This window comes from Ipomoea nil, unplaced genomic scaffold, assembly GCF_001879475.1.
Source record: "Ipomoea nil cultivar Tokyo-kokei standard unplaced genomic scaffold, Asagao_1.1 scaffold0982, whole genome shotgun sequence".
In the NCBI taxonomy this organism is placed as follows: Eukaryota; Viridiplantae; Streptophyta; class Magnoliopsida; order Solanales; family Convolvulaceae; genus Ipomoea; species Ipomoea nil.
In genome coordinates this window covers 21,456-42,500 of record NW_017617410.1, presented here as the reverse complement: position 1 = coordinate 42,500, position 21,045 = coordinate 21,456, and the positions used below count along the sequence as shown (strand labels likewise).

Genomic DNA, 21,045 nt, shown 5'->3' with positions numbered 1-21,045 from the left:
TACCACATAGTTTAAACATATTAATATACATTTCGACAGGATTTCATTAAAACCAAATTGTTTTTGAATTTGCTTTTAGAAAAACTAGATTGTGATAGGCAGGGTGCACCTGTGTTGACCAGAGGGTGCCACACTAGACGAATACAAACCATTTTGGTCATAATGGCACCCACTATAATCGTGAAGTGCACCTCAGGTCACCAGTATGTGCCATTCAGAGTTTTTGCACTAAAATTATGTATGCACAATTGTCTACCAAATAGTTTAAACATAATCATATACGTCTCGACTGGAATTCATTAAAAAAAGTTGTTTCTCAATTTGCTTTGGGTGAAAATAGATTACAATGGGCTGTGTGAACCTGTACTATGTAAAATGTGCCACATTGGACGTCCCTAGACCATTTTGCCTACAATGGCACCCCTTACAATGCTGAAGTGCACAGACCGACCTCCGAAATAGCTTCTACTAGGCAGTGTGCACTTCTAATGACAAGAGTGTGCCAAATCGGGCAGAACCAGAACATTTCGGCCACAATGGCACACCCCTATGATGTAGTAGTGCACAAACAGGCACAACCATCTGTGTTTGTGTGCACTAACCGATAGAGTACAGTGCACATGCGAATCCACGTGAGCCCTAAGATCTTGAGTAAAGTAACAACAGAATACCAAAAAACAAAATTGCACATGAGACCAAAAGGGTGTGAAATCTGAGAGTGCTAACTCACGAATGCAATAATAAGGTTTGAGAAAAAAAAAAGTGGAGTACCATAGCCACCGGAACCCAAACAACGAAAGAGCACCTGAGTCCAATAGTGTGTGCCATTCTGAGATCTCCACTACAATTTCATTCTCATTCTTTACTAGTCAATTTGTGTACGAAACATTGTCTACCAACTTGTTTTAGCGTAGTCATATAACTGTTGGCATGAATTCGTTAAAACAAAATTGTTTCGGAAGTTGTTTCCCAATCAATTAATTTATACTGGGCAGTGTGCACCTATACCACACAAAATGTGCCACATTGGACGTTCCCAGCCCATTTTGCCCACAATGGCACCCCTTACAATGCTGAAGTGCACAGACTGACCTGGGAAACAAATCTGTTTCACAAGTTACTTTTGCGAAAAGGATTTTGTACTAGGCAGTGTGCACTTCTAACAGAAAGAGTGTGCCAAATCGGGCAGAACCAGAACATTTCGGCCACAATGGCACCCCCTACGATGTTGTAATGCACAAACAAGCACAAACATCTGTGACTATGTGCACACACTGATAGTGTACAGTGCACATGCGATTCCACGAGAACCCTAAGATCTTGAGTAAATTAACAACAAAAATCCAAAAAAAAAAAAAAAAAAAAAAAAAAAGAATAGCACCTGAGTCCAAAAGGGTGTGACATAAATATTTTAGTGGCCCCCGCGCAAGGCAGCGCTTGAACACGTACTCGTGTGGGTATGTGCACCTATTTAAATATATAACATCTAAACCCGCGTAGAGTGTAAAATGGAAGACCCTTTGGTTAAGACAAAATGTGCTAGATGAATAAATAAAATTAGCTCCTTAGTACCATAAGTAAATACCAAACTAACAAAGTTTAATAGATAATGATCTAGATACACATGAATAATCATATCTATGTTTGACACCTAGAATCACGGTATTCCAATACACTTCGAATGTTTTCTGTATGGCGTATGTTTAACTCAGCTGACAGAATCTGACGCATATAACTTGCCCTCAATAAATCAAGGCCCCTACTATCGCCTTTGCCAGACCATAATCCCACACATTCACCGATTGCCCCACGAAGGTCTCCGTCGCAAAATGGTGCTTAAACCACTCGCACCCATCCCGCAAACGACCAATCCTTGACGTCGTGCCAAACTCACCCCTCCAAAGCAGCAAAAAGTCACTAACATCATTGTTGCCACGCTTGGTAATCGTGATTCGACCTCTCGGAAGCCCAAGCGTTGCCTCAACATCCTCTTCATGAATAGGAAACGAAACACCATTTCCCAATCGCAAAGGCATCGTCTGTAAGTCAAAATTCTCTAACAGCCAATGGCCCATCCGTCCAGGAGTCTCCATAACCTCCAAGTCTAGCAACTTCCCAAACCCCATATCACACACTGCACTACGCTGCCTACGTGAGAACTTCGTACGGGCATTAACAAGTATGCATGCAGAGCACCTCGTCTTCAAACTCTCGAAACAAGCAGCCTCCTCAGGAGTCAACTCATACTCGGAAGCTTCAGCATCATCATCCACCTGCCCAGGTGCCACAACCTCAGCCTGAAACTCTGGACAAACCAAAGGACAACATATCAGGCCTAAAATGCACATACATAAGAACAAAACTGCACACAGCAAACCCAGCAACCCACGAACACACCATAAGGGCACACACTTAAGAAAAAAACTGCATACTAACAAAACACATTACCATTATAAAGTCCGATACATACACCGACCATTGCACGCACCAACCTACTGAGATGCCACACAACACCAATACACACACATATAAGACCCCACCCCCCACCTAGTTTATTTTTGAAACTACTTCAACATACTTCTTTAACAGGCTCAAACTTTAAACACATAGGACTCTCATCACGAAACCTGATATTAGAGAATTATTCAGAGAAATGAATGATGTACTTGCTAAATATTTACTCTGTAAAAACATTATTACCATTAAATATACTAACACAAAAACGTGGATAAACTATATAGGATTTATAAACAACCAACCCACAAATTAATAAAAACATGTTAAACGTAATACTATTTCAAATGCGACAACTAATTTCAAAATTTAAAAAAAAAAAAAAAAAACATATCCCAAGTCCACATAAACTAATAGACTAAAGTCCACTCTGAAATACTACGAAGGCACACGCGAATGATCACAAATGCACACAATAACCGCAGCCAAACTTCAGCACACCACAAGGGCACACACAGAAGTACAAAAATACACACAGTGTAATGAAAACCCCCCATAATAACCGGAAAAAAAAACCCACAACACTGCCCCCGACCTCCCAACAGCCACCTACACTAGACGGAAACCCCACATCCAAACCCACCATACCAGTCTTTCATTCTATTCTTGCTATTGCCAATCAAATCCCATAAATTGCGGCTAGAAATAAACCATCCTTATGCCTCCATTTTAGGAGCATCACTTACTGCCTTAAAATGCTTCAAGTTGCATCAGATTAATTCAACATCACCCTTCCAGCCTCATGAAAGTCAAATCTTCCATTGGTCCACCAAACTAGGTGGACCGTCTTCTTTCTTCAATTAAATCTGTAACCAAACACCCAGGTAAAAACTTGTCAGTAGCTATTTGTGACATGGAACACTTAGCGAGCATGAAACTATTTATTCATAACTTCATCTACAAATTGTTAGAGCATTTTATGCATTCACAATACTCTCTCCTCAAGCCCACAGTATTCTCTACATCTTCTGCTACTCTTCAATTTCACTATCTTATACAAACAGATTGTTTGTAAACTACATATAGTATAACAAAAATTTAACGCAGTATCACAGACCCAACACCGAAATCCACTCTCAAACACCAAAAACACAGCTAAACAAATACAAAAAAATCAAACAAATACACAAATCATATATAAAAAGAACACACACACAAAACCCATACGAATCCGAAATTCAAAAAAAAAAAAAAAAAAAAAAAAAAAAAAAAAAAAAAAAAAAGAGGTGAAAACTGACCTGGAACAGCAGCCGACGAGGTCGGCGGACGTGCGCGCTTAGCGTTCCGAGCAACGGTGCCAGCCATCTCAGATGGGAAGTCAATCGACGAAAGGGAGATAGCGACGTTGGACTATGAACACTACCTGCGGTGAACTCCTACAGCGAAAGGGAGATAGCGACATTCTAGCGAAAGACTCTCACTGCCGCACGCAAGACAATATCCACTGTCCAAATTACCCCTACACGGCTCTAACAAGCGCATAACAAAAAAATTTAAAACAATTAAATCTGCACCATAGATTGATTCAAATAAATGGATTAGATTAGTTACTATGTTCCTACCTAACAATGGGTTCTTATATGATTTTTATTCTATATATATATATATATATATATATATATATATATATATATATATATATATATATATATATATATATATATATATATATATATATATATATATATATATATATAGATATATACTTATACTCTCACTCTTATTAAAAGCAATACTTTTTCAGTGGAGGATCTCTGTTGAGTCACTTGACTCGCTTTTCTCTTCTTTCTTACTTGTTTTCCTTCTTCCTTTCTATTGAGTCACTTGACTCGCTTTTCTCTTCTTTCTTACTTGCTTTCTTTCTTTCATCTTTCTGTTGAGTCACTTGACTCGCTTTTCTCTTCTTTCTTACTTGCTTTCTAATTGTAGCAAAAATAAGATGTGAGCTCGGGTAGTGTAATGTCGTCCTCAGGGGATTGGGGGATAGGCACGCAATATGCAATCGCAATAAACTAGGCACTAGCATAAGGAAATCAACAAAAAGCTAAGCAAACTACAAGTTTAAGGAAATGATAAGACTAACACATATACACAAAGATAAACACAAAATAAAGAAGAGTTAATACCAGGCAAGGTCCCTCGAGTATAGTGGTTCCGCCACCTATGGTCCTAAATTTTCAAATCAACCATTTGTGATCCTCCTTGTTTCAAAAATGACATGGAGTAGTCCTTCCGTTAAGTTTCTCCATCTTTGCCGTGAAATCTAAGGGCATAATAGTCATTTCATTGATTTTCCACCCATTTTTGCTAAGTAGCTTGGTTTAGTATCTGGGTTGCGGTCAGAACTTGATCGGAGCTGGTTGTGAGCGTAGAAAGCTAGCCGGAAAGTTCATATCTTCAACTTTCGCCAACGATATGCGTATGATTTTCTCCTTGTAGTTGCTATAGATTAAAGAACAACAAAACTACTCCAAAGATATGCGGACTGAAGCTGATAAGAACGACTCTCCGGCTCCGGTTCCTCCGAGAACTAAGTAGCGCCGCCGCCGAAAGCAACCACCAAGAGAAAAACAAAACCTTCCCAGAATGTCAGGTAACATATATACGTTGGAAGCAGAAAAAAAAAATAAAAAATTCTTAATTTAAGCAGGAAATTTACGGGTGAATTAGGGGCGGCACAACAGAAAATGAAAATGTAAAGCGCGTTGACCTGATGAGAGTTTCCGATGTTGATGACGAAGGAGGTTTGATCAGCTGTCATGGAAATCCAGCAGCCATTTTTGAGTGAGATTTGGATCTTAGAACAGATATGATTTGTGAGTCTGTGTGTTTGCCGGCTTTTGAGAAATTTTCGTTGTATCGAGCGGTGGCTCCGCCGCTACGGCGGACCTGCCAAACCGAGCTACTCCGGCCCAAGTGGACATCGGATCAAGCCGGGCTGGTTGGCAACTTTCTCGAGTTGGATTCACCCGCTGAGTTACTCCGCGAACACGGCGCGCTACTCTCTTTCCGGTGAGTTAACCCGGATCCAACAGCCCCCAACGGCGGCCACGACCCGCTATTCCCTGCCGATCTGCTTCGCGAAAACGCCAAGATATTTATGTTCAGCTCCGCCGCGCTCACCTCGTTAGGTCCAACCACGCTGCCCTTCACATTCTCATCAATCGCTCTCTTCTTCTCCTTCTTCTCCCCTTTCTTAAAAATATCCTTCCACCGCTTCAAACTGCCGACCATGGCGCTGCCGCCGCTTGACGCCCCACCCACCACCGCTCTCTTCATCCCAGCAACCTATTGAACACATTCTTGGGGTGAATCTTCAGCCCATCCGCCAATAATTCAAGAATCGTCTCACGGCGGGTGGTGGGTTATTTAATTTTCTAATCAAATTAATGTGTAATGAGTGTATCAAAAAAATGTGTATTGAGTGGGAAATAAATGAAATGACCATTATGCCCCTAGATTTCACAGCTGGAACAGAGAAACTTAATGGAAGTACTACTGTAGGTCAATTTTGAAACTCGAAGGATCACGAATGGTCAATTTGAAAGTTTAGGACTATAGGTGGCGGAACCACTATACTCGAGGGACCTTGACTGGTATTAACTCAAATAAAGAAATAGGACTCAAGCTAGGGAGCATTATCATCTAGATGTTTTAACAACCTAAGGGATTAGGGAGAACAAGTAACCAAGGAATCAAGCGGGAATGCACGTAGGTATCCTAGTCTACGAACCATTCTCGTGATTAATAAACAAGGATTAGAACAAGGAATTGCCCCACTTTCGTGGTGAATCAATTCCAAGTCCATCAAGCTAACAAAGCATCTAAAGCCCCCAATTTCCCCTATTTTCGTACGAAGAAATCGGGTCTATGCAAGGGGTGGCTTGGATTCATCACCCAACTCTCGTTGAGGCAAGGGATCCTCCAAAAAAAAAAAAAAAAAAAAAAAAAAAAAAAAAACTAATGAATGTTGTACACCAAGCATTAACAATATACAAACACAAATTCTTCATAAACTCAAGAACCCTAGGTTAGAGTTCTTCCCCTTTTTTGCAATAATCACAAATCAAGCATCAAGATAGATAATACAACCCTAACTCAAGTCCATAAACTAACTACTCATGATTAAATAGCATAAAGAACACAAAAACACAAGCATTAAACATAAATCTTGCAAAAGAAAGAGATAAGGGAAAGAAAGCTTCTCTATTGAAAATGGATGGTGGAATCTTGAAATGTTGGAATCCAAGCATCAAATCCAAGATTACAAGCTTCGCAAGTGTTAAGAAACATAAATCTAAGCCTATTCTAACCTAAAAATATGAAGGAGAATGAAAGAGAGTGTCTAGGGTTCTAACAAGAGTCAAAACCAAGTAGAAATGACCAAAAATCGTGCTTTAAAAAAGGCAGAGCACAGTGACACGGCCAGGGACATGGCCATGTCCCTAGCCGTGTCCAAAATGGCAGTAGCTACTGGAATGCACAAAAATTACACGGCCACTAACACGGCCATGCACATGGCCGTGTCTTTTGGCCTTCAAAAGTTCAGAATTTGGAACTATAGTCTTCATGAAAGTTGTAGAAATTTGATTCTTATTTCCAATGGCGCAAGAATCACTTCATTTGGACATTCCTAGGACGATATATGGTCCAAAAACCAAATAGTGGTCAGTTTTGGATTGTATGTTTGGAACTTCAACTTCAAGGACAATTTTGACCCCTGTGGCTTCATTTTTAGGCTTTGATGTATTTATAGGAATTGTAGCCCTTTGAGTCCTCTTTCCAATAGAACAAGAATAACTTAATTTGGATACTCCTAGATCGAGATATGGCCCGAATACAGAACAGTGGCCAATCCACGCGAGAATTTCGGCTTGCATGTTGACACTTGTTCCACTTTTGTCTTGGTTTAATTTGTCCATATGATCAACACCATTGAAAACATCACTCTTTGGCCCCTTTGGAAGCGTTGCATCCATCTCTTTAGCTTCACCTTGGCTCCCCTTGACTCCAAATGCATCCAACATGATCTAAAATCCTTCATTTCTAGTAAAAGATAATGAATTGTGCATAATGGATCAAATGAGCAAAATAAAGTTCATTTTGAACAACATTGTGACACTTCATCAGAAAAACAAGGCTAAATATGGGGTATAAATATGAACAATTATGCACTTATCAACTCCCCCACACTTAAACATTTGCTTGTCCTCAAGCAAAAACAAGAAATAAATCACCATCCTAGCAATGAAATTGATCACACTCCCACTTTGCACAACCTATCCAACCACAATCCAACTTGTTACAACACAACTTGTTTCAAGAATCATTTTTGCATTCCACACAAGTTCCATTCTCAAGCCAATAACCAAGCACCAAAATTATTAAAGTACGTGAGGAACAAGTGTGCACAAATGCTAAGTTGAGATTATGCAAAACTTGGCTTTGAATGAGATTCCATAGGCTTGCCCTTCATAATCCCACTAGCTCAACTCTAAGATTGCATGCTAAGATCAAATAGGTCTTTATTAGGCTTGTAATGGGGCTAATGGTGAATGGCTAACAAAGAATGGGTATGGAAATAAAACAAAGGAGAGAACTTCACATTTATTCACAATTGGGACTAGAAGAGATATGGCATCTATGGACTAAGGAGCAAATAAGACTTAAGGACAAAATAAACCTCTAAAATGGTGGGGGTTGATAACAACTCTCAAAACAAACTTCAAACTTTTATTCTTCTTCTTTTCTTTTCATTTTTCTCAATTCATCTCTTTTTCATGACTTTTTTCTCAATTTTCTCAACATTCTTTTTTTTTCTTTTCTTTATTTCAGAACAATAAACGAACTTATTCCATGAACCAATACCCCCACACTTAGACAAAATTATCAAGAGGATTGCTAACAAGACAAGCTCCAATAAAGATCTCTTCAAAGAAAAGAATAAATGCTCTATTCTCTCAAGGGCACTATTGCGAAAATCGGTCTAGGCGCCTGCCTATACCCCCCCTAGGCGCTAGGCGCCCCTAGACCGTGGTAATTTCTCCCCTAGGCGCCCGCCTAGGCGTCCGCCTAGCGCCTAACTCGGCCGACTTGGCCACCTAGGCAGCCACCTAGCGTCTAACTTGGCCGAGTTAACTCGTCCATTTCGATCGAGTTAACCCCGTCAGCTCGGCCTTGCTAATTTTTTTTCATTATATATATATATATAATATGACATATATACACCCGTATACTAGTTTGATACTTTGAATCTTTGGATGATTGAAGTATTTGAGTATTTCATATTTGAGTATTTTAAATTTTTACTATTGTTTTGATGTTATGACTTATGAATTATCATTATTTCATTTATTTGGATGTGTTATTTGATTTAATGTTGAAAACATCCTCATTAAAATTGTCAAATTGCAAGTCTGCCACTGTTTTTTTGCTCCCGCCTAGATTTCGCCTAAGCGCTAGGCGCTACCCGGGCGCCGACTAGTGCCTAGCGCCTACAGCAACCATGCTCAAGGGTGGAGGGAAACATTTTGGCTAGGGGTTTAAGGGTTAAATGATGAGGGTTAACACAAGGAAAAACAATCACAATGAAGGAACAAGTGCTTAGAACTTATTAAACAAACACAAAAGGCTCAACGGGGACAACTAGCGGTAAACACATGTGTAAAGGGTAGGCTTGAAAGGCTCGGGCTAAACAAAAATGGCCTAAATCATTTCTAAACATGCAAATCTTAGACTTCACTTGGAGAGTAATGAGGCAAGGTTTAGCAAAACAACCATAACCAGAATCTCACATAAGCCTTCACTAGCAATGCACAACACACTAGATCAAGAATTTATTCAATTATTAAGTGATTAACAAGGGTATTGACAAGAGAATAGATCAATCATGAGTTACTCCCTTGGCTCGTCAATCACAAGTTGAATTGCAACAAGTTCCACCAAAACAAACCACAAACCAACAAAAAGGGAGTAATCACAACTTCAAGCAAGGAAAGGTAATTTACCAAACACTATGCATAATGAGTCATCCAAGCAAAGTTTCAAAAATTTCAATTTTTTTAGAAAAAAAAAAAAAAAAAAAAAAAAAAAAAAAAAAAAAAAAAAAAACCCAAATTATCCCCTCCCCCACACTTAAAGGCTGCATCGTCCTCGATGTGAAAGACAACAAAGAACAAGGGGAAATGATAGCACAATAAGCACAAGGAGCACAATCTCTACTATCAACACCAAGTAAAACATTATACACAATTAAAGAAAGTAGATAAGGTAGATGAGACTCCCTTAATGAATTGATTGCTATAATCTGCAAGCGCACAGAGTCAATCACAGTATAAATTCCAGGAGTATTCCAGGGTCGATCCCACGAAGAACACTACTAACTGTTGTCTTGAATAATCAATTGGTTGATAAGGAAAAACACAAATAAATAGAATGAATGTATTTTAAAAGAATATTTTATGAATTTAAAGCAAAGGAAAACTTTCAATTGAGAGAAGACTAGGGATTTGGGTTCACCTATTAGATAATTAACTAACTCTCCTAAGTATTAATTCTTATGATTATAGTGACAATTGCTTCATATATATCCTAATACTCCGTCGAGCTACTAGGTTGTATCCAATTAACTGTGATCATCCGTCGATATCTCACCAACATTAATTGAACCCATTAAGCAACAATCAAATATCACCACAAATACCTAAAGCTATGTCTAGTTTATGTCAATTATGTTTATCTTACGAGTTCTAAGTTCATAATTCACCTGTCAGTTCTTCTTATGAACCCTAATATTAGAATTATGCAATGGCCAGTCACACAATCCACAATTAAAATACATAAAATAAATATAATCAAGTTCAATTATTAAATTGAAATTGGAAGAATCAACACATGAAAAATAGTCAATTAATCCAATATAGGCTAATCCAAATCTCTAATTAAAGTTCTAGCCAATAATCATAATTCAACGTATAGCTATTCACGAAATACTATTCTAGAAATTTAAATAAATAACTGACAGAATAGGAGAATGATACGAAGAAAAGTAATCAAGCCTAAGGAGATAGCTGAGATTGAGGCTCAAAATTCCATTGCGACGAAGCCTTAGAATCTCTTCGCTGCTGCTGCAGTTTCTCCTCGCTGATGCGCTACCGCTTCCAAGCTCTCTCTTTTTTCTCTCTGTTTCGTATCTAATCTGCCGACTCCCTAATGCCTAAAACAAAAATAACCCCCAACTTAATATATAATCCCTTTTCTTTTTCTTTACTGTTGCGCAAGTCCCCTAAAAGCAAAAACAAAAATTAAGTTGAAATAAAAACAATTAAAACCTAATGACACAAATTAATTAAACCTAAATAATTAAAACACTTAAGTTGAAGAAATAAAATTACTAAATAAATTTAATCCTATAGATAAAATAGAACTCTTATTTATATTAATAAAAACTGTAACATTAGCCTAATATTTATCAAAACACATCTAAACTAGTCTAAACTAGTAACATATAACTAAATATAATATTTATAATAAAATTAACCCTAGAAATTAAGCTTATCATGAATCTCTTGTGTCAAAGAATCATCATGAAGCCTTCTTGGAATTGAGCATACTCCTTAGTGTCATTCCTAGAGTCAAGAACATATATACATGAAAGCACAAGTGAAAGCATGATATATTAAAAATAAAAGTGTAAAGAAAAAAAGAAAGTAAACGTCGCTAGCTCGACTCGACCTCTCAAGTTTCAACCATCATTGGATTGGAGAAAGAACATTCCATCCTTCCTAGCAAATTTATCCTCCAAATATTTCCTCAAGTGGTGGCTATCAACAAACTCCTTTATGCACAAATCCACCATTCCAAATGCTAAGATTCCAATGCTCTTTATTCCAAACTTCATGCATCTTTCCTCAAATCCATTTTTAATCCACAAATCAAACAAGGATTTCTTCCTAAACATTGCTTCTTGGTAGTAGAGATGAGATTTACCAATCCCAAAGTCTCCATTCCCATTCTCTTCTTGATTACCCTTTACTTGAGCAAGTAATGGAAACCTTGGATCTTCATCATGCACCGATAGGAAGTAAGAATCCTTAGATATGAATATAGGCCAATGAGGGCCTACACTTTCAAGAATATTGACTCCTCCCGGTTCCCAAATCACTCTAAAGTCCTCATCCAAGGGAGTGTCATCCAATAAAGAGCAATCTTTGTTTGTGCCACATATTTCATCAATTTCATCTTCATTGAGCACTTCTTCAATTGGATCATCTTCAAGTTGATCCTCATCACCATTATCCCCTTGCAACTCTACACTTTCACCCCAACTTGGTGTCTCCATCTCAATGCACTCATCATAAACCTCATCATCTTCATCCAACCTAGCAATTCGGGAATATCGACCAAGTTACTTCTAAAATATCTGTCGGTCCTCTATGACCGTCTCTTTCCTTTCTTAAACTTCTTTCTTTCTCTTTTTCTTCCGAAAGAACATAGTCCTAATGGTCCTTCAAAACAAGGTTTTCCTCACATAAATAGATAACATATGTATGTATATATATATATATATATATATATATATATATATATATATATATATATATGGCAACTTCTTTTCTCATGGAAATAAACTCCTTAATATGCAAGCTTCTCAATGCACATAAGTCTCAAATAACTTCTCTTTCTCACATTTTGGAAATCAATTTATCATGCAAACTTCTCAATGCAAAAGATATAGATTTTCCAAAATATAGATATAGGTTTTGAAATAGGACTTAGGCTTTACTTAGAGCCTTCAATGCACTTAATCTTTGAACTGTGCTAAAAATGCTCATTCACTGTAAAGTGGAAATTACACTGTTTCATGCAAATAAATTCAATAGCTTAGCAAATCTTCTCAACATGTGATAACAGAGTATCAAGCATAGCTACTTAATCAATCATATACTCAAAGCCCAAATTCCCTTTGTAACACCCTGTGTTACGCCCTTTAATTCCAGATTAATTATTTAATTAATTCCGTTAAAGAATAGTTAAAAAGGATTTAATCTGGTCAGGATCCCTTAATTAATTAATGTGGTTCATGAAGGACCATGGACCCTTAATAATAACTTTAAGTCTATTAGGAATAAAGAAAGTGGGCATTTACTACTCAGATTCTAATTAGGAATCCCAGACCTATATACCTGTTAGGAATAGAAAGTAGGCTTTTACTATTCAAACTCTGATTAGGATTCCTAACTCTATAAATAGGGGATTAGAAACCAATTAGAACCCTTACCACCTATAGTTACATTACACGAAATTATTCCCAGGAGATTCCCCACCACCAAGCCTAGGGAGATCAATCGGATGAAAATCTTAGAGAAGAACCTTAATAGCCAAGGGAGGATTAATTAAGGCTAAAAGGTAACACATGTCTTACAAAACCTATTTTCCTCGCTATATCTTATTTATTGGCTCATTTGATAATCATATGTGTAATTCTGTGATTGAGTCTTGATAGAGCCCTTGCGTAGGATTTATATTGTGTTTATTTGATAATCTTGATGTTCTTGATATTTTATTGACTATATGAATAATCTTGTATTTTAATTATGTCTAGAGCCCTAGGGTTTATATCGTGAATTTCGTATTATGATGTTCTTGGTGTATTTGGGTGGGATTATGCATGATCGGGTGTTGAGTCTAGCCTAGGACTTGTATTTAGGGCTTTGCATATAGATTTCTTGATATTCTTGAGGTTCCGGAGGCTCCTGAACCGTTATATGATTAATGTGGAGTCTTGGCATGTTTATGAATCGTGTTAGAACGCATTTAGTGTGATTCTTGATTTAATCCCGTTAATTGAATACGTGGTGTTGTCGTTATGTGTTTGAATGTGCCTGGACATGGTTTCGGGTTCCACGAGAGATCCCGGGACTAAAAAGTTGCCTGAGTATCAGTGGGGGTAGGTGGGGGCACGGGTACCCGCCACCTGAAGGCACTGTTCCAGCGGGCAGCCAACGGGTGGTGGTCTGCCCGCCGGCCACCCGCTGGAGTAGCAAGTGGCCGCGGCGGGTGGTCCTCCACCCGCCACCTACCCGCTTGAAAATGTGTGTGGGTCATGATGTTTTCCCCCGTTTGTTGTTTCCCCGTGTCCCGTTGTGTCCTGTTGTACCCCGTTTGTCGTGTATGAGTCTCATTTGGTGTATTGAGTACCGTTCTAGGAATTTATGTGTAGTACGTGTCGTTATTGCTATGTCTTAATTGTTATTGATTGATTGAATGATGATGAGTATCGTGGTCATTGCGCAATGACCGGTGTGACTGATGATGATAATGGTGGTGATGAGATTGTGATTGGTGGAAATTAATTATTGGCGGTTGGCAACACTTGTGCTCGGTCATTGTACTAAAGGTACAGGCCTAGCGATTACTGTGCAAAAGGCACAAACCCACCTTTGACTTGCTTGCCGTTGAGCATGGGTCAGGTTATAAGTGTTGCGGTGCCATGTCGGGGCTATATGCGTTGACCCCTTGGTATTGGTACTAGAGGTACGGATCATGCGAATGGCATTGTGGCGCTATCTTGATATGTTGGTGGTTGATAGGTGGTTTGTCGGTGGGGCATGTAGTTGCCCGGAGGAATAAGGGAGGCGATATAAAGGTGGCCTGGAGGTATAGGTTGGAACTGATATAAGGACAGAGGGGAGCTACAAGGTTGGAACTTGGTATAAGGTTGGAAGATGGATTGTGTGACTTGATGATTACTTGCTAAATGACTGTCTTGAATTCCCTTGTTGTCTCTATTTGCTACTGATGAGCTTATTCGTCTATTATGTCTTGTATCATATTCTTAGGATGCATGCTAGCCTTTATGATTATATTGTCGAGTCTATTATCGTGTCTTGAGTCTTGATCTTGGTTTAAAGCTAGAGTTGCTTAGGTTATATATGTATTCCGGTTTCAAAATGATTTTCTTATATCTACCTATATTGTACTTAACGCGTTGGAGTGGGTTACCAGCATTATTCGCTGACGATTGTTAAACCTAATGTTTTTCAGGAACAGTTGAGTAGCTTCGGAGCACGCTAGTTGGATTCGTGGACTTAGTTTAGATAGTTCTAGCTTTGATGAGATGGACTGCGTGCCTTGATTTATATTTGGATATTAATTACGCTTTATTAGTTAGTTTAGCATGTGCATCTGAGTTCTCTAGCTCAGGTGTGTCATAGCACCCCGACTATCATGTTTAGTTTATGCTCTGGTTGGGAATTAATATTAGATTTGCCTTTATTCCATAAGCTTTAATAGTTTAAAAATCTAAGGGTGTTACACCCTTCACAGACTCAAGTTCACAGCCAAACAACACAGTGCATTCAACTTTCAAAAATCTCAAACTGCTAAACATGCTTTCAAACTCAAAATCAAACGAAATCACTTTTACTAGCATGTCATAACGAGTCCGAGTGTCCGAACCTCAAGGGCCCACGAGTCCCGGTCTGAAAAACACATGGCTGAGCCCCAGAGGGCCCGACCTGTTCAACTTTTGGCCTGGCGGAGCTTGGTGACGGGGCTTGAGAAGCCCCGCCACTTGGCTTCGCCAAGCGGCGGCCCTAGGCAACGGATCCAACTAGGATCTGTTGTCATGGTCCGCTACTTCACGGTGCTAGCCAGCGGACCTTGCCTAGGTCCGTTGGCTAGGACCGTGAGGTCATCCGGTGCACCAGACAGTGTGCACCAAAGCCTTCTTCTTCACTAAAAATCAACACAAAGCATCCAAAATACACTTCTAGACCTCAAAAAATCCATCATAAAACATCAACAACAAACAAACAACTCATCATCAAGTATTTTCTAGCATTTCTAAACATCTAAAATCAACTTCTAACATTTTACAGAGCAAAAACTTAGTTTGGGAATCCATGGTTTATACCTTGTGCTTTGCCTTCTCTTGTGTAGATCCCCCTTCCTCTCCTTCTCAGATACTACCTCCTTCACCACATATTCTCCTCAAACAAACATACACACACAAGGCTTAAGGAAGAACTCAGAGATTTGGGAGACAAGAGTGGATGATCTTAAGAGATGAGATGAAATGGATGGATGAGATGAAAGCAAATACTTACTGTCATTCTTCTTCTTCTTCTTCTTCAACAGAATCTAGAGTGTGGGAGCGGAGAGGCAAAAGAGAGGATCAAGAGAATGAATGGAATAGTGATGTTTATATAGGGGTCCAAAATCCTAGGTAGAAAATGATTGGATGAAGGGGTAAAAGAGTAATTTGGCTTGCTCCAAAAGATATTTGCTTTGGCTTGTAGAAATCTTCAGACTTTCATCTAATGCCTCAAAAATAATTTTAGACAACTTTGGGGTCAAAAATAGATTTTCTAAAAGATAATTTCTAATTAAAACATTGGGTTCAGGTTTCACAGGTTCCTCTCAGATTGGCTTTTTGGGTCAAAACTTGGTACATAAATATACCCGAAACTTAGGATTTTCAAAATCGGTTATTTCTTGGTGCTGAATCGATTTAAAAACTTGATTTAAAATATTTAATTCATACACCGTTTTTAGAAAAGTTTTCGGAAGAGTGAAAATATATATTTTGGAATTTATTAAAATAGAAATTAGGAAAAATATTTTTGGGTTGTCACAGGAAGCCCCTAAGTAGTGAAATCCAGATAATGATGTCTGGTGAACATGAGGACATGATCTATATAATAATTATAACAGTCTCTGCCTCTCTGGAAAGGGAAATTAAAACCCTGAATATGGATTTCAGTAAAAAAAATGTCAAGTTTATGGATGTATACCCTTAATGGTTTTGAAAATGGTGACACAAACTAAAATAAATAAATAAAATTATGTATTCTTTGAAAATGATGACACAAAATGTGTCTTATTCTGGAATGGTTTCTGTTTTCATGCTCTGTGCTTCTGTGTAATTGTATGGCTGACTGTGAGACTATCTATTATTCTTGAATATGAACCATACTTATGTGTACTGATATTTAACCATTTCTTAGATGGAAAATATTAGTATGCCTAGTAGTCAACCTCTCAACTCTTCAATAGAGGGACCTTCAGGGGTGGAAGCCCAAACTATTGAGCAAAATGATCAATAGAATGTGCAACCCCCTGCAGCAGTTCCTGAAAAGAAGAGGAAGCAGGTTGATTCCAGATCCAGAGTATGGGATCATTTTGAGAAAATAAATTACAGTAATGGTGTTACTGTAAAAGCCAAGTTTATTTACTGTGCAAAAGTGTATCAGTGTGAGTCAAAAAAAAATGGTAAATCTTCCTTAAGAAACCACATGTTGAGTTGTTTGAAAAATCCTCACTCCAAGGATACTAAGCAATATCTTTTAACATTTCAAGCTGTTACATCTTGTGATTCTACTCAGCCTACTATGGGGGAAATAGGGACCTGGGTATTTAATCAAGAGTGAATTAGGAGAGCCTTGGTTGAAATGATAATCATTGATGAACTCCCCTTTAGATTTGTGGAGGGAATATGTTTCAAGAGATTCATAGCTATCATTTGCCCTAGGTTTATAGTTCCAACTAGATGGACTATAAGTAAGGACATCCTAGTTGTCTATGAAGAGAAGAGACTAAAACTGAAGGCATTTTTAAGGGGAAGCAGTCATAGAGTTAGTATAACAACTGACTCTTGGACATCCATTCAAAGGATTAACTACATGGTGGTCACTGCTCATATCATTGATTATGAGTGGAAGCTTCATAAGAAAATCATTGCATTTCTCCCTGTTACCTCTCACAAAGGTGAATATATAGCCAAAGCCCTAGAAACTTGTTTGCTAGAGTGGGGGCTTAAGAATGTCTTTTGTGTGACTGTTGATAATGCCTCATCCAATGACACTGCTATGAGGTTTCTGAAGAAAAAATTGGTGTCTTGGGGAACATCTACTGTGAGGGAAAAGTATATTCACATGGGATGCATTGCCCATATCTTGAACTTGGTAGTTCAAGATGGTCTGAAAGATTGTGATAGTTCTGTCAAGAAGGTTAGGGAGGTGGTCAGATATGTTAGAAACTCTCCTACTAGGCTTAAGAAGTTCAGGGATTTGGCTGATTTGTTGAGTATTGAACAAAGGTCTTCTTTGTGTTTAGATGCTCCAACTAGATGGAACTCTACATATTTGATGTTGCAATCTGCATTAACTTACCAGAAAGTGTTTGAATCTTTGAAATCTGATTGTTCTTTCAAGTCTGACTTGGGTAATTCTATTCTTGATTTTATGGACTGGGAATCAGTTGGCAGTTTGGTCAAGTTATTGAAGTGTTTTTATGACATGACCATTAGAATTTCTGGTTCTTTATATGTCACCTCAAACACATTCTTTATTGAGATTTCTGATCTGTACTACCTATTGAAGGGCGTGGTGGATGCTGGTGGGGCAGTGCGTGATATGGGGAAAAATATGAAGGCAAAATTTGAGAAGTATTAGGGTGATGTTGATAAAATGAATCTAATGATTTTTTTTTTTTTTTGCAAACATTCTAGACCCTAGGGACAAGTTAGAGTATATGCCTACTCAGCTTAATCATATGTATGGTGAGGAAAAGGGTAAATCATACTATGTGAAAGTGCTTTCTGCTCTGACTGAGTTATTTGATGATTATCCTGTCAGTTGTAACCCTACTAGTGTGAGTTCTGTCCCTTCTGTTCATGTTTCTGTTCAATCTTCATCTACCTCTTCTGTTTCTGTTGGGAGGCCACAATATTTACTCAAGTCCCAAATTAAAAAATAAAGATTGGAGTCTGGGGTAAAAAAACAAACTGAGTTGGATATGTACTTGAGTGAGGCAATAGTTTAAGAGGGAGAATCATTTGATATTCTTGGATGGTGGAAGATTCACCCTACTAGGTTTCCAGTTCTGTCTAAGCTTGCTAGGGATGTCCTAGCTATTCCAATCTCAACTGTTGCCTCAGAATCTACCTTCAGTACATCTGGGAGAGTATTGGATCCTTTTAGGAGTTCATTAACTCCAAAAATGGTGGAAGCTTTGGTGTGTACACAGGATTGGCTTAGAATGCAAAATACTCCTTTATGTATTAAAGATAATCTGTAAGAGTTGGAGAGGTTTGAAAAAAGGTATAACTTTAGGTCTTTAGTCATTAGTGTTTTACTGTTTTTACTGTTTTATACTTTTATGTTAATACTTCTTTCTTTTTTCTTTTTTTTTTTTTTTTGCAGAGTTAAGTGGTGATGGTGGAAGTGGGAAGTCTCTTGGTTCTACACTTGCTACGATTCCTGTAATGTTATTCTTTACATTACTTCTGTCTGATTTTGTTGCAATCTTTTACAGTATTTGACTCAATTGCAATCTGATCTCACTTGGTATTTTTTGAGCCCATTGTAACTGATTTTATTAGTTACTGGCTTGATCATTCATCATTTTCTGGCACTAGACATTTGTAACTCTGTAAGTATGAAGGCCTGGTAACTTTTACTAAGTTGCTGCCTCAAGTCCCTTGGGCATTTGGTTGGTAATGTATGAACTATTTTATTATGTTTGTTCCCTTTAAGTTGGAAATGATGAAGCTTCCACCTTTAATTTGAAAAGTATTAAGTTGGTGAATTGTTCTATACTTATTGAGTTATATTGAAGCAATTTGCCCTTAATCCAAAATTGATTGGAAAAATGCTTACTGAGCCAAAAATTGATATAATACCTTTTCTGTGTTTCATTTTTTTAGAATTCTAATGCTTGCTTGTGTATTAATTATTTTCACTAACTTGTCACAATTCACAAGAAGAAGAGTATGTCTAATTGTCTAAAAGCCTAGGAGTTGACACTTGCTGATTTTGCTGATTTTGCTGATTTTGGTGCTTCAGTTCAGTAGTTGTGTATTTTGTAAATTTGAGAAGTTACTTGACTTACTTCCTTTACACGTAATACTTGTGTAGAGTTCTGATCCTTTTGGTCTGTAAATCTATAACAATTTAATTTACTTTTGTTAGAATGTTAGACTTAGACACTTGACTGTTAGTGTTAGTTAATAGACTACTTAGTAATACTAATTACTAAGTTAACTATCTGTTTTACTTTTTCTATTAATGATGTTGATTTTTGAATTGATTTTTACATTTGTTAAAAACCTAAATGCAAACCGATATCCGACCGGTCCAAATTATGTTATAACCGAACGGATAAGTCAACAAAAAAAAAAAAAAAAAAAGATTGGGGTGTCAAAACTGAAATCTGAAATCCGTTCAGATTTCCCTCCCCGCCATCTGAACCGATCCGAACCATCCACTGCACATGCCTAATATTTTTAAGTAGCACAGAGGGTTGTTGGACTTGGAATTCTCCTTGGCCATCGATAAATTGTCTTAAAACTTCTCCGACGCTTGACCCAAAAGTATTGCCAGCGGTGCTGTTTTTTGAATTGGGCTGATCCCACCTTCTTTGTCTCAGGCAGGGACTTTTTAAAAAAAAAAAAAAAAAAAATTAATTAGTTTTAAATAAATATTTGTAAAAAATATTTTAAATTTAAGGTGACCTATTAGAAACTTGAAAAACTTGTCAATTGGACTAATTGTATGAAATTGGTTAGTTTAGGGACCAAATTGCATATTTTTTTAGTTTAATGGCCTAATTGCATTTTGGGGTGTAGTTCGATGGCCTATTTGACCTTTATTCCTTCCATTTTCATCCAGAAATGCACTGCAACTATTACACAAAAGCACCGCAACTACTCTCAGCTTTATCAAAGGTATTCGCACGTCCTCTAGACATGTCTAGGATTTTTTGCGCGTATATTCATGTAGTAATTGTGGTGCATTTCTTCAGTAATTTGAAGGTTCTTCGCACAGGAAGACTAATTTGCATATGAACGCAAATCCATATATATATATATATATATATATATATATATATATATATATATATAGACATACACACGCGCCGGACATGGGGAAGTATTAAACAACTAAACAAGCCTTGTAATTTTGGGTAGTTATGAAAAATCATGTATTAGTATTTATACCAACTAAGCTTAGTAGTATGCTATGCATTGAAGTTAGGTGACTGATGTTTTGAGACATGATTTTACTTGGGGAATTCTATTTGCACTATTCTAATTGTTATTTACACCATTATGTGATAATTTTTAAGTGGTGTAAATAGAAAATTGACAGGAAGACTAATTTGCATATGGACGCAAATCCATATATATATATATATATATATATATATATATATATAGACATACACGCGCGCCGGACATGGGGAAGTATTAAACAACTAAACAAGCCTTGTAATTTTGGGTAGTCATGAAAAATCATGTACTAGTATTTATACCAACTAAGCTTAGTAGTATGCTATGTATTGAAGTTAGGTGACTGATATTTTGAGACATGATTTTACTTGGGGAATTCTATTTGCACCACCCTAATTGTTATTTACACCATTGTGTGATAACTTTTAGGTGGTGTAAATAGAAAATTGCTATTTGCACCACCTTCATTAATTTTAGTCAAACATTATTTTTTTAACAAATATTTATTATAAATGACA

The 21,045-nt window shown here is 37.5% G+C and overlaps 1 long non-coding RNA gene across 1 annotated transcript in view; it reads left to right on the top strand.

The window, feature by feature from the left end:
• LOC109179997 overlaps window positions 1-19,874 on the top strand; it is a 24,075-nt gene extending 4,201 nt beyond the window's left edge. Inside the window, exons 2-3 of the long non-coding RNA XR_002054034.1 lie at window positions 6,189-6,197; window positions 19,815-19,874. This is a non-coding gene — a long non-coding RNA (uncharacterized LOC109179997). The remainder of the gene's footprint in view (window positions 1-6,188; window positions 6,198-19,814) is intronic.
• Window positions 19,875-21,045: the final 1,171 nt, after the last annotated feature.